At 38.7% G+C, this 13,464-nt stretch overlaps 1 protein-coding gene across 2 annotated transcripts in view; it reads right to left on the bottom strand.

The window, feature by feature from the left end:
- The window catches only part of pacsin1a (protein kinase C and casein kinase substrate in neurons 1a), a 50,024-nt gene extending 38,784 nt beyond the window's left edge, over positions 1-11,240 (bottom strand). The window contains exons 1-2 of one of the 2 annotated variants that reach the window (XM_086159592.1): positions 11,023-11,240; positions 4,552-4,619 (exon numbers count right to left, since the gene is read on the bottom strand). The gene's annotated coding sequence lies outside the window, so the exon portion shown is untranslated. Of the gene's footprint in view, positions 1-4,551; positions 4,620-10,710; positions 10,977-11,022 lie in introns of those variants that run through there. The other variant, XM_086159593.1, reaches the window with a different exon arrangement.
- Between the last annotated feature and the right edge of the window lie 2,224 nt (positions 11,241-13,464).

Below are 13,464 nucleotides of genomic sequence, written 5' to 3'. Positions count from 1 at the left end.
ACTTAACTTAACTTAACTTAACTTAACTTAACTTAACGTAGCATTGCGTAACTTGGCTTGGCTTGGCTTGGTTTGGCTTAATTTATCTTATCTTAACTTAACTTGACTTATCTTATGTACCATCACCTAGCGGTGTCCGCGCGCCCATCCTGGCATTGATCAGCCACACTGTGAGCCTCACCCGACAATCTAGAAAAAACAAGCCCGAAAAAAGGCCCCCAAAATCCACTCATTCATTTTCTATACTCCTTGAACTGCACAATGGTTGTCTGTCTCCGTTTGACGTGGGAATGAGGGAGTGAATGTTTGTATTTATGAGGGTGAATCCTGCATCTGGGATTGGTTGCAGGTTACCTGGACTGCAGGATGAATGAATGAACAAGATGCACATAGCACAGTGCGAAGTGACAAGCAATTCTTGTTTATATATTCCAAATGTGTTAAACAAATATTTATATTTTTCTCGCTAACTTCTAGCTGCCAGTCATGATTCATCTCTGTATCCTCCTGCGTCTATCCCATTTTGTTGTTGTGCATATTGTCCTGCAGCTAATAATGATTCAACATATGTGGGTATATTTTTGTCTGATTAAAACATCCCATGAAAGAAACCATGTCTCCCTCACTATGAACATATTATCTGAATTTTACGTTCTGCAATGGCTGTGGATAATAAACTAAGCTAAGCTAAGCTAAGCTAAGATAAGCTAAGATAAGATAAGATAAACTTTATTGATCCCCGTAGAGGAAATTCCTTTGTCACAGCAGTGTAACAGTTGTAAAACCCCCCGAAAAAAAAAGAAAATAAATATGAATATAAATAAATATAGTTACAGAAGATAGCAAGACATCCACAAATAAATAGACAGCAGAATAACAACAACAACAACAACATCTGTGATAATAATGGACAACATAAAGGAACAATGAGGGTGAAAAATACACAACCAGAACTAAGTGACAATATAAATGGATAATATGGATATATATAATATAGCGGCAATTGTCTCCAAGTCCGTGGATTCCGCAGTTTTGTTTTAAATGCCAAGAATCCCTTTTCACAATGAAAGACGCTAAATTCGTGCAAAGCTTATTTTAACGTACACTCCTGCAGAGACGGCTATTATTCTAAAGTGGCAATCGAGTAATCAGATGGTTTCTGGTTTGATTTAAGTATTCTTGAGCTGGATACCGAAACCCCTAATCGACCCTGCTGCTTTACCACACTGTGTGGGTGTGTGTGAGAGTGTGTGTGAGTGTGTGTAGGTGTCGGTAAACTTTGCCGCGCTGCGTCAAAAGTGCATTAATCACGAGACGACAGAAAAGCTAAATAAGGTCACTTATCTCCACGCCCCTGTACGTACTCTGTACATCATGTGGGTACAAAAGGAAATATCAGTAAAAAATAGATCACTATTTCAAATAGATTTCCTTGAATTGCCCTTTTGTAATAATTTAGCAGTCATTTTAGAGCCAAAATGTAATTTTAATTGTCTATGTTTCTGTCAGTTCTGAGCAAAGCTTTAAAGCATCTATACTCAATTTGAAATTTCTTTGAAATGTAAAATAAATTTATTTTATAATGTTTGTTTTTTTCCTTTATACTATGTATAAATAAAATATTTTTGCATTTTTTTTTAATCAATGAACGACTGCAGGGAATACAAAATGACATTTCTGCATGCACCCAAAAAAAGCTGTTTGGTTGAAGGTTACTTTTAAGCAAAATACTCAATGTCTATTTGAGTCTTTCTTGCATTTATGATCCACCAGCAGCAAACCAAAAATGCCGTCCTCACTTTGTGCGCCGTCATCTTTTTACTGCCGCGTGCAGATGCTTATTAAAAATATTTTAACACATTTTATTTACACGTTTCTGAAATCGCCATAATTTTCAAATTTAAAATGACATTTTAAAAATTAATGTAATAAAATAGAATATATTTTTATCAAATACTCGGTTACTATTTTCAGCGGTCAAAGAACAACTGGCCTCTGTTAGCAATGTTTATCTTCTGTTTGCCTAGCGTACGAATCCGTCGACTATGTGATTGTGTCTGTCTCAATGAACTGATCAGCTGCTAGCTGTTAGCAAATACGAAACCCTTCACTTGGTCACGTTATTCTGTTAGCAATGTTTATCTTCTGTTAGCCTAGCGTATAGATCCGTTGACTATGTGATTGTGTCGTTTCAATGAACTGATGAGCTGTTAGCTGTTAGCAATTACGCAACCCTTCTCTTGTTCCCATGTTATTCTGTTAGAAATGTTTATCTTCTGTTAGCCTCGCGTACGGATCCGTTGACTATGTGATTGCATCTGTTTCAATGAACTGATTAGCTGTTAGCTGTTAGCTGATGGCAATTACACAACTCTTCCCTCCTTCACATGTTATTTGGAGACACGATTTAGAGCCTTCAGTGAACCTCCTCCATGTTTTTGGATGCAGATGAGAAGAACATTGGGACTCCACATGAATCCGACCATGGACCTTCTTACTGCGAGCTAACAACTGCAACAAGTCTGTGGAGGTTCTCAGTCCTCCAGGCCATGGAGAATTCTTGTCGAAATCCTGTTTTCGGGCAACTGGACTTGAATTTCTTCACTTGAGGACGTTTCAGCCCTCGTCAGAGAGGCTTCTTCAGTTCGGACTGAGTCCAGACAAGAAGATTTCAACAAGAATTAACCACCGCAACCATTGTGGTGCTGCTGAACACAATTAGCTTTTGGAATATTGCATTTTTAGCCTTTCCAACAAAAGTGCTTTTTATTGCAGCCTTTATCCGAAAGAAAAACCGAACCGACCTGAACGAGCGAAAGACGAAAGCAAGAAGATCTCTTGTGAATATCGTTGAGGTAAATTGCCCGAGTAGCCTGGAGGCGTAAGATATCCATTGCGGAATATCAGATTAATAAAACCTAAATTGGACTTTAAGAGATTAAAAAAACATGTTTCCTGCTTTTGTCTAATCTTCCTTTCCCATCGAGACAAAGAGGAAACGTAGCTAAAAATTAGCATTAAGGTAGACGTAGCGGCGGTAGTATTGAAGCTGCGGTGCTCTGGGAGGATGTCAGAAATAGAGTTCTTTAGTAAAGATGTGAAAATTGCAATTGTAAGACTTGTTTCTAATGAGAAGAAACAAGACGACTGGAGAGAATATTGCCTGGAAAAGGAAACTGTTACCCAAAGAGACTTCTGTAAAACCTGAGTATCTGCACGGCTGACAGGAGAGCCTGCAGCGCCTCTGCAGTCCTGCGTGTAATGTAATATATGATGTAAAAAAGATGCTTTTTGTTTTTGTTCCCCCAGTTGGGCACTTGAGCTTCACGCTATGAATTATGGATGTCCCGGGTTTGAGAATCGAAGCCGGCTTCCTCGTTCGTCGGCCGGAGGCGAGCCTTTCTCTCCGCCAATCATAAAGAAAACACTAACAGGATCGGGGTTTCGTGCCCGACAGCGGCAATTAAATATTTCTAGACAAGGATGATGAGGCATCTCAAACAGTCCAGACATTTCTGCCGATTTAGAACTAAAATATTCATTCTTTTACTCTGCTATCCATTCCATTCATCCTGCATGTGTTTGGACAGGAGGAGGAACCCGGAAAACCGAAAAACCTGGGCAGCAAGACTGTCTGTTAGCCGTAGCGTCTTAGCCCAACAGGGCAGCATGTTTTATGTACCGTAATTTCCGGACGATAAGCCGCGACTTTTTTCACTTAAACAACGATGTGGCTAATGTATGGACTTTTTTTGGGGGGGGGGGGACTTTGACGGTTTTAGTGCGCAGGAGGAAGCCCGAGATAGCGACCGGCTAGCCGTTGCGGCTTATATTGAGGTGCGCTCAATAGTGGGGAAATTACGGTAAACATATCGGATATTCACTTTGTCGTCCAAGTGTTTAAAAGTAGTGGTTGTCGAATTAAAAACTGGTAGAATATTCATTCATTCATTCATTCATTCAGTCATTCAGTCATTCATTTTCTGAATGGCTTCAGTACTGAATAAGGAGCCTATAATAAAAATTATTATTATTATTATCATTATTGCATTATCATATTATCATAATATAGAGATATGCAACCGTTCACCTTCTCATTCAAATGTATTATAGAGAAGTAACCCATTCAGCCTGTCATTCACATGTCGTAAAGAGACGCGTACAACAATTCATTCACTCATTCACACGTCATATAAATATTCAACCATTCACCCTCTTATTCATACATCTGGGCTATTCAGGGTCTCAGTGAACCTCCTGCATGTGTTTGGACAGTGGGAAGTACCTGGAGAACCCTGAGGAACCCCATGCAGACACAGGAGAACACAGCACCTTCTTGCTGTCAGGCAAAGGTGCTAAACACTGCGTCACCATGTCATCGCTAAAGAGGAAAAAATGGCCCGCCCCTCCATTTAGCCCATCACTAAAATATCAAACGGAGCGAACACTTTAGTGCTAACGGTGAGTTTAGGTCTACCGATGCAGCTGCCTGAGGTTCATCCTGGTGTGAAACCTGGATAGAAACTGTCAGATTGTACAAAGAGGACTTACCTTCTCCACTAAAAGGTCAGGTTTCCATAAACCTCCCAGAGAACTGCTGGTCCCCTGCAGGAGATCACCTGGTGACACACGAGGATAGAAATAAGGAAAGGCTCATTGGCTATAAAAACAACAACAACAAAAAAAACAACACCTTGATTGCATTTTTTTTTCAATTTCAATTTCAATTTCAATTTCAATTTCAATTTCAATTTCAGAGAATTTGTGAATTAATAGCGGCTTAACAAGTCAAACTGAATTATATTAAAAATAATAATATAAATGTTAAACTTATAATAATATCATAAAACAATAATGTAACAATATTGATAAAATATAATGCTTAATATAATAAATATGTAATATAATCAAATTAAGAAAAAATATTATTGATATTCACTCATTTACTGGTTGGGTACACATCGCATAATAACAAACTCAAAATAACTATTCACTCACTCATTTACACATCTGAGCAATTTCATTTTTCTTTGTATAGATTTTAAATATCATTTTCAATTTGTGTGCAGTTTTGTACACAAAATTATGTGAAATGAGTGGACGATCTGCATTTATAATTATAACCTTTTCTCACTTAATTTTTTTTCAAACGCGCCCACGGGGAGCACAGAGTAAAACACATACATCTCGCCCACTCGGCGGGACGAGCGGGAGGATTGGAAGCAGAAGATAACGTAAAATATTTTATATTTCAGCATCAAACATCAAGCGAGGCGATGGACTTCCAAAAAAGCTCCTTGGCTTTTGCGCTGAGTCGAGTTGCATCGGATCCAACAACTTGAAATCAGACTTTTCTCTCATTTGTTGGTTATCATTTGTTTATTGATCATTTATACCGCTGAGCCAAAATTCAAAACTGGAACGAATTTGCAGGCCGTCATTTATATTTATTGGAAAAAAAAACCTTCTTCTGGATATAATAATGAACCTTTTCATATGGACACAAACAAATTTTGCTCCAAAACTGAATATGGAACCAGCAAAACTTAAACTATACAATGTATAACTCAATATTGCACACATGCAAAATAAAACAAAATAAAATAAAATAAAATAGATAATTATGATTTATTGAATAGAAAATAAAATAAGTATTATATAAATATAAAATGAATAAGAATAAGAATAAGAATAAGAATAAGAATAAGAATAAGAATAAGAACAACTGTAATTATCCCGAAGGAAATTGTTGTGCCAGAGTTTCAAGTAAAACATAACAATAATAAATAATAGTAGGAAATTCTATAAACAGAATTGTATAACAGAATAAGAAATACAAATATGTATATTAAATATATAAACTATTAAATAATTTAATAAGTTTATATATTTAATATGTTAATGTTAAATATAATGTAATAATGATTTAATATATAACTAATAAAATTATATATTAAATCAATAAATAATTAATAAAATTAATAAATGAACAGGTCCGTCTTTTACAAATGTAAACAGATATTCTGCCTTCCACCTGTCCAGAAAGCTGCCTTCCTATTGGCCATTTTTCGGCGGGCTAGCAAGGCGCTAGCTTTAGCATAAGGTCGCTAAGAATATTGTCAAGAGAGGGGAGGGCGTTTATGGGTCCTGTCGTAATTTTCGCGCCAAAACAGCGCTAGGATTTGTAGCGTTAGCGGCTAGTTTAGGCTAGAATAGGCTCCAAACAGAAAGGCCTCCAACTGGAAGCGAAAGCGCCAACCGCTGCGCAACGGTTATAACCAATTGATGGTAATAGCTTAGCATCGCGCCATCTGTTAGCAATGGGGAAAACAGCGCTTCATCTAGTTTTGCATTAGTTAGTTAGTTGGATGTCTCGAACGTGCCAGCTGGATGTTTCTGCCCGCTTCTCCACGCGAGAAATACTGTATCGTATCGACGCTGGAAGTCGGAGGCCCAAGTATTGATCGGTGATCAATAAGTGAGCCAATAATCACTTTTCTTGTTTGTGACAGATCATATTCCATGCGGAGATCAGGAGCCATGACGCCTCGCCAATCGCGGCCCTCAGAACAATATTTTGTGGCCCCTCTGCATGAAATCAAATCTTTGTGTTGCATCTGGGGGTTTTATACAGTGGGTTTAAAAAAAAAAAAAAAAAACAGCAAGGAAAAAAATGAAAAAGTAACTTTACAATGTATTTTTTGCTTCAAAATTTGAAAACAAAATTTTTATTTTTTGATGAAAAAACGTCTAGCGACATTGTTAAAACAATCTTTTCTTTTCTTATTTTTATAAAAAAAAAAACACACAAAAACTATAGCAATAAATAAATAAATAAAACGGCAAAATTAAAAAGATTGATTAAATAATAAGAATAGCCTTGTAAACATTATACCTCCTCTCATAAAGGCTACCAATCCATTTTCTAATATATTTTCCCACAGTGACAAGATTTTCTCTTTTAACTCAACAATATTTTAAGGGTGTAATTTCATCAATTCTTTTTCAATATGAATCCGTCACATATTTTTTAGAGGAATGGTTCATTCCACATAAAGATTTTTATAATTTATCTGTTCACCTCCTTTACACTAAAAAGGTTATTTCCTCTATACGGTGTGTGAATGAGAGGGTGAATGCTTGCATATCCTCCCATTGGCTCATTAACCACAGATGGCAGAACACACACTCCGCGGTTCAAAGAAACATGCAATTTTAGCCTTTGCTAGTCTCTGCTAGCCGATTAGCTCAAAATCCCTCTAAAAACAAGCACGAGGTTAGACGATGCTCTGCAAAACAAAATCAAATAATACGGCTCCGCATCAGGCGGGACATTATTCGGCCTCTCCTTCCGACTCGTTTCCCTCCCTGGCTTTCGCTTTTAATTCTCTCATTTTTCTTTTTAAATGTGTGTGTGTGTGCAGAGAGGGATGACACACTAGGCTCTTGCAGGGCCTCTGTCTTCACACCTTGTCAGACGCCGCTGCCTCCTTCTCTGGCAGAGGCGCGGCAGCCTCTGACCCCTTCATCGGGGGAACGTTAGGCCAGATTTGAGGAGAAAAATAGGCGGGGATCTCAGGGTCGGCCCGCGGACGGCCAGGACTGATGGTGTGATCACAACATAAAGGTCGGCGGCAGCAGGAGGGAGCGACACGTCGCCCTGCATGCCAGGAACAACAAGTCTGAGTGTGTTCAGGCAGGAAGGGGAAATAATAATAATAATAACAACAACAACAATAATAAATAATGATAGTATTGGTATTGCTGTTTTTGTTGTTAATTTGTTGTCATTATTATTTTTCAGATCATCATTTTACTTATTTTTATTATTATTATCATGGCTGTTTTATGTTATGGTGTTTATATTATTCATTATTATGGTTATGATTATTATTGTTCAAAAAATAATTTTAAATATTTTCACAAATTTTTTTAAATGATTTGGTTGAGCCATTAACAAAGACGCACCGCCCCCGATTCTTCCTTTAAATAAGAGAACAAAATAACAACGAAAACATCAATAGTGATACTAATACTGCTACTACTACTACTATTACTACTACTACTACTACTACCAGTAATAATAATAGCAACAACAACAATAATACTAATGATAGAATTAGTATTGCTGTTTTTGTTGGGTTAGGGTTAGGGTTATTTTTTTTTATATTATTCATTATCATGATTATGATAATGATCATTATTGATTTAAGAATAATTTGAGATATTTTAACATTTTTTTTAATGATTTGGTTTAGCCATTAACGATTCTTCCTTTAAAACACACAAAAAGATAAAATAACAAAAACATCAATAGTGATACTAATACTGCTACTACTACTACTACTACTACTACTACTACTACTACTACTACTAATAATAATAATAATAATAATAATAATAATAATAGGCAATTGGACACGACTATTTAAGCATATGATGGGAATAACAACAACAACAACAACAACAACAACAATAATAATGATAATAATAATAATAAAGATAATAATAATAATAATGATAATATGATGATAATAATTATATGAGGATAATAATAGTATTTTTAATAATAATAATCTATTTTCTTTGTTCTTGTTCTTCTTATAATAATAATTATTGTCATTATTATTACAAATGAAAGTAAAACCATTATTCATTTCAACATCAGTTAGCCATCTTTATCTTCATGTATTATTAAACATTAGTAAGCCAGGAATGTGTAAATGAAAAATGCAGATCTCTCTAGAGCTGACACTCTTCGGAAAAAATAAAGATAATTACTAAAATATTAAAGATTATCCTATGGTTAATCTAAAATTCATTTTGGATTCACCCAGTTCCCCCCCGGCCTTCACTAACTGAGATTCTTCCTTAAACAGGAGAACAAACCAACAAATCAACAACAGCAATGATGCATTAACATTCTGTAATCCCGTGGTAGGATATTATGGACGTTTCCAAAAAAAGAAAAACAGCAAGAGGAAAGAGATTAAAAACTATATAAAACTAGAGCCATTAACTATCATTATGCTCATGAATAAGAGCTCTGTTCCATGACTGATGTCATCGGGACAAATAAGATCACGGCAATTTAAAAAATATATCACATGTATCTTCACATGCTTTTGTTTTTTCAAATAGAAAGGGGATTATTGTTATTATTATTAATAATAATAATAATAATAATGACCATGTTGTTGTTATTGTTATTATTATCATTATTATTATTATTATTATTATTATTATTGTTATTATTATTATTATTATTATTATTATTATTATTATTATTGTTGTTGTTGTTATTGTTATCCTAACAAGTTATTTTTATATCTACTGTGAAATCACCTTTCATATAAAATGAGAATGCCACATAAGCGAGTGAACAAAATTAATTCTCCAGTAATCGCCGATGAAATACTGCAAGAAAACCCATATAGAACTAAAATAGTCATATCAAATAAATAAAAAGATGAATTAATGATTAAGATGAAATTGAATAAAAGCATAAACATAATGATAGTAAACAGACAATCAAATAAATAAATAAATGGTAAAATAAATAAGAAAATAACTAAAAAATATAAAAAAAATTAACAGAAAAACAAACACATAAATTCACAGTTGTGGAAATAAATGAATACATACATGCGTATGTATATGCATACATGAATAAAAATAAAATAAATCAAATAAAAAAATAAAAATAGAAAACCCTGCGGAGATCGAGGCAGGTTGCAAGACATACGACGGAAGAAAAACAAACTAAAATTCACTTCACTTTCTCTGACTTTCCTCAACTTTACCCTGGAAATAAAACACCACGAGTCAAGAGAAATCCGACTCCCCGGTCCAAAGCGTGCATGTGTGTGTGTATGTGTGTGTGTGTGTGTTGCAGCAATGAAGAGTCTGCTAATAAACACTTTGCATCACTCTCTCCACCATGGAATCGGATTACCCGCTCCATCCAACCCACCCCAGCTGCAGCCCCCGCCCTCCCCCTCCCCCGTGGGGGGCACCTTGGCCCCGGACACGCAGGATTCAGCACCGCGGAGAGCTCCACTCTGCGTCACCGCGGAGGAAGAGGAAGAGGAGGGGAACGTCTGCTGATGCAAAGAGGGGGGGGGGAAGAAGGTGTGTGTGTGTGTGTGTGTGTGAATCAGCTGTAGCGATGCACGATTTCCGCCCCGGGTGGAAATCTAATGAATGATTTTTTTTTTTTTAAGCACTTAATGCTCCTTCTCTGCTGCTTTTGCAGAGTTAGAGGGATGGAGGTGACGCTAGAGATGGCTCCTCGCTGCGCTTTGACAACCCCATTACATAACGTTGACACAAACACACACACACACACACACACGCATACACACACACACTCCCCCTCCTTTTTTTTCCCCCCACGTCGTCTGTTTTCACCGAGAAATCCACTCGACCTCGACGCATCCGCGCACATTCCACATCCAGCACCTTGTTGACATAAAATGGCAACCCCCTCCCCCCCCCCATCCCCTACATACACCCACGCAGAGACACCATTTCACCCACTGCACATGGCAACAGTTGACATCATACTCCGTGGATTCCCGTGGGGGGGGGGAAGGGGGGAGGGCATGCAGGTAAACACACGTTGCATAGCAGGTTTTGGTCACGGAGGTCGATTGCGTGAAACACTTGCACGGAAGGGGGGGGGGGGGTGGAATTAAACCGGGCACTCACGTATGCGCGTCCCACGGTGCGTGAATCCTGAAATAGCCGCTATTCAACCTTGGCGTCCCGAAAACAGCGTGCAAAATGACGCATGCATAATTCAGTGTGTGGCGGTAGAGATGGAGCCTCGGAAGGTGTGTGTGTGTGTGTGTGTGTGTGTGAGAGAGAGAGAGAGAGAGAGGGAGAGGGAGTGTGTGTGTGTGTGTGTGTGAGAGAGAGTGTAAAAAAATGAATCCCTTATTCCTGCTTTGGATCGGAGGATGCTGAGCATCTCCCGGTGCAGGGATGTTGTGGACGCGGAGACGCGCAGAGTGGACTTACCGGAAGGTGCGCCGCTGCCCCTGTGCACGCCTTCCGCCGCGGATCTTCCGTCGTTTCCCCCCCCCCCACCCCGTTCGCGGTGACAGAAGGTGACCCTGCGTTCGCTGCAAGACTCTGCATCCGCCGGATCACGATGCACGCAGCAGCAAGGGGGAGCTCCAACGCACAGATGCGCGTCGGAGGGGATGGCCCAAGCGCTTCCTCTCGATGGACGACGGGTACGAGCTGCGTGTGTGTGTGTGTGTGTGGTGTGTGTGTGTGTGTGTGGGGGGGGGGAGCGGGGCTTTGCTGCAAACATGGCGACCGCGGATATCCCCCTTTTACCGCCAGCAGAAGCGTCATTTCTGTATTAAAGCGTGAATCTTTTTATTTTTTTTATTCGGTTGGTGCTTGCAAATAAACCTACTTTATTGCCAGGGGTCGTTTAAATGGGTTTTGAAAGCGCAATATTTCTACTTCCGGTTTAGGCGGAAGTTTATTTGGAAAGGGTGTGGGTGTGTATGATGACAAGGTGAATGGACGATGAATGAGATTTTCGTTTGGGCTTTTCCCTTCAGGGGTCGCCACAGCGAATCAACCTTCTCTATCTAAGCCTATTCTCTGGATCCTCCTCTCACACCAACTGACTTCATATCCTTTCTCACAACGTCCATCCATCTTCTCGTTGGTCTTCCTCTAGACCTCCTGCCTGGCAGCTCCACCTTCAGCATGTCCAGGTTTGGACATGAACAGAGGAGTGTTCATATCCAAACCACCTCAGTCATCGCTTTGTCTCGGTCATACATGTCCTGCACCCCGTGATAAATTTGTCTTTTCTTTTGGGCTTTTCCCTTCAGCAAATCAACCTTCTCCATCTAACCCTATTCTCTGTATCCTCCTCTTTCACACCAACTAACTTCATACCCTCTCTCACTACGTCCATCAATCGTCTCTTTGGTCCTCTTCTAGACCTCCTGCCCTGCAGCTCCACCTTCAGCAACCTTCTACCCAGATTGTTAACATGATTTTGACATGAACAGAGGAGTGTTCAAGTCCAAACCATCTCAGTCATCACTTTGTCTCGGTCATACATGTCCTGCACCCTTGTGACAAATTCTTCTTTTCCTTTGGACTTTTTCCTTGAGGGGTCGCCACAGCGAATCAACTTTCTCCATCTAACCTTATTCTCTGTATCCTCCTCTCTCACATCAACTAACTTCATATCTTCTCTCACTACGTCCATCAACCTTCTCTTTGGTCTTCCTCTAGACCTCCTGCCTGGCACTTCCACCTTCAGCAACCTTCTACCCAGATCTTCACCATGATTTGGACACAAACAGAGGAGTGTTCAAGTCCAAACCATCTCAGTCGTCACTTTGTCTTGGTCATACATGTCCTGCACCCTTGTGACAAATTCTTCGATTCCTTTGGGCTTTTCCTTTCAGGGGTCTCCACGGCGAACTACCAACTACCTTCATATCCTCTCTCACTATGTCCATCAATCTTCTCCTTGGTCTTCCACTAGACCTCCAATTCCAGCATATGTCTACCAATATCTTCACTATTCCTCCTTTGTACATGACCCAACCATCTCTGACCTTCTCTGCAAAACATCTAACATGTTTTGTCCCTCTGATGGACTCATTCCTGATGCCATCCATCCTTGTTACTCCCAAAGAGAACCTCGGCATCTTCATCTCTGTGACCTCCAGCTCCACCTCCTGTCTTTTCATCAATGTCACTGTTAATCGACCATAAATGATAACATGATGGAGAAAAAAACGGGAAATGAACGATAATTGGAGACAGACATTGGCCTCAATTGGAAATAGTTAATGGTAGAATTATTTCAAGCATCTGCTTTAGAACGTTAAATGATTTGTTTCCTGCTATTTTTCCAGATATGTTTCATGTCTGTTTAGCTCTTATACTGGTTAATGACCTGAAAAGAAAATTCTACAAATTAAAAAGTCAAACAAACCAGCCTTGAATTTCTAGCTAGCATTGCCAGATAGGCCTGACGGTTTGCAGCCCGATCACGACCGCAAAACCATCCGATTCCATAAAAAAATAGCCAGAATCCTAACCCGGGTAAAACCATTACACACAAAAACATACGGATATTCAAATTCCAATGAGAGCACTCAAAAACATCTCGAAAATGAATGTAGATGTAAACGCTCATCTTTGTGTATTGTTATCAGTAAATGGCATTGGTTGCATAAAGGCTGCATAAAGGTTGCAAAACTAAGTTCACGACATTTATTGCCTCTCCGTATATTTGATATATATTGTCTATTTTGTACAGTTTTATATTTGTATTGTCCAGGACTACAGATGGAAATTAGCTATGAGCTACAATCTAGTACAAACATCTCTGCCTCCGTGCTTAATGTAATTGTACACTGTCCTAATAAACTTCTAAACAAACAAAAAAACAAGGTTTTATTATGCTTTCACTTG

This window comes from Fistularia commersonii, chromosome 14 (assembly GCF_037954325.1).
Source record: "Fistularia commersonii isolate RoL2024-O1a breed Wild chromosome 14, RoL_Fcom_v1.0, whole genome shotgun sequence".
Taxonomy (NCBI): Eukaryota; Metazoa; Chordata; class Actinopteri; order Syngnathiformes; family Fistulariidae; genus Fistularia; species Fistularia commersonii.
Note: the sequence above shows the minus strand (reverse complement) of the source record. Positions and strands in the feature narration are given on the sequence as shown.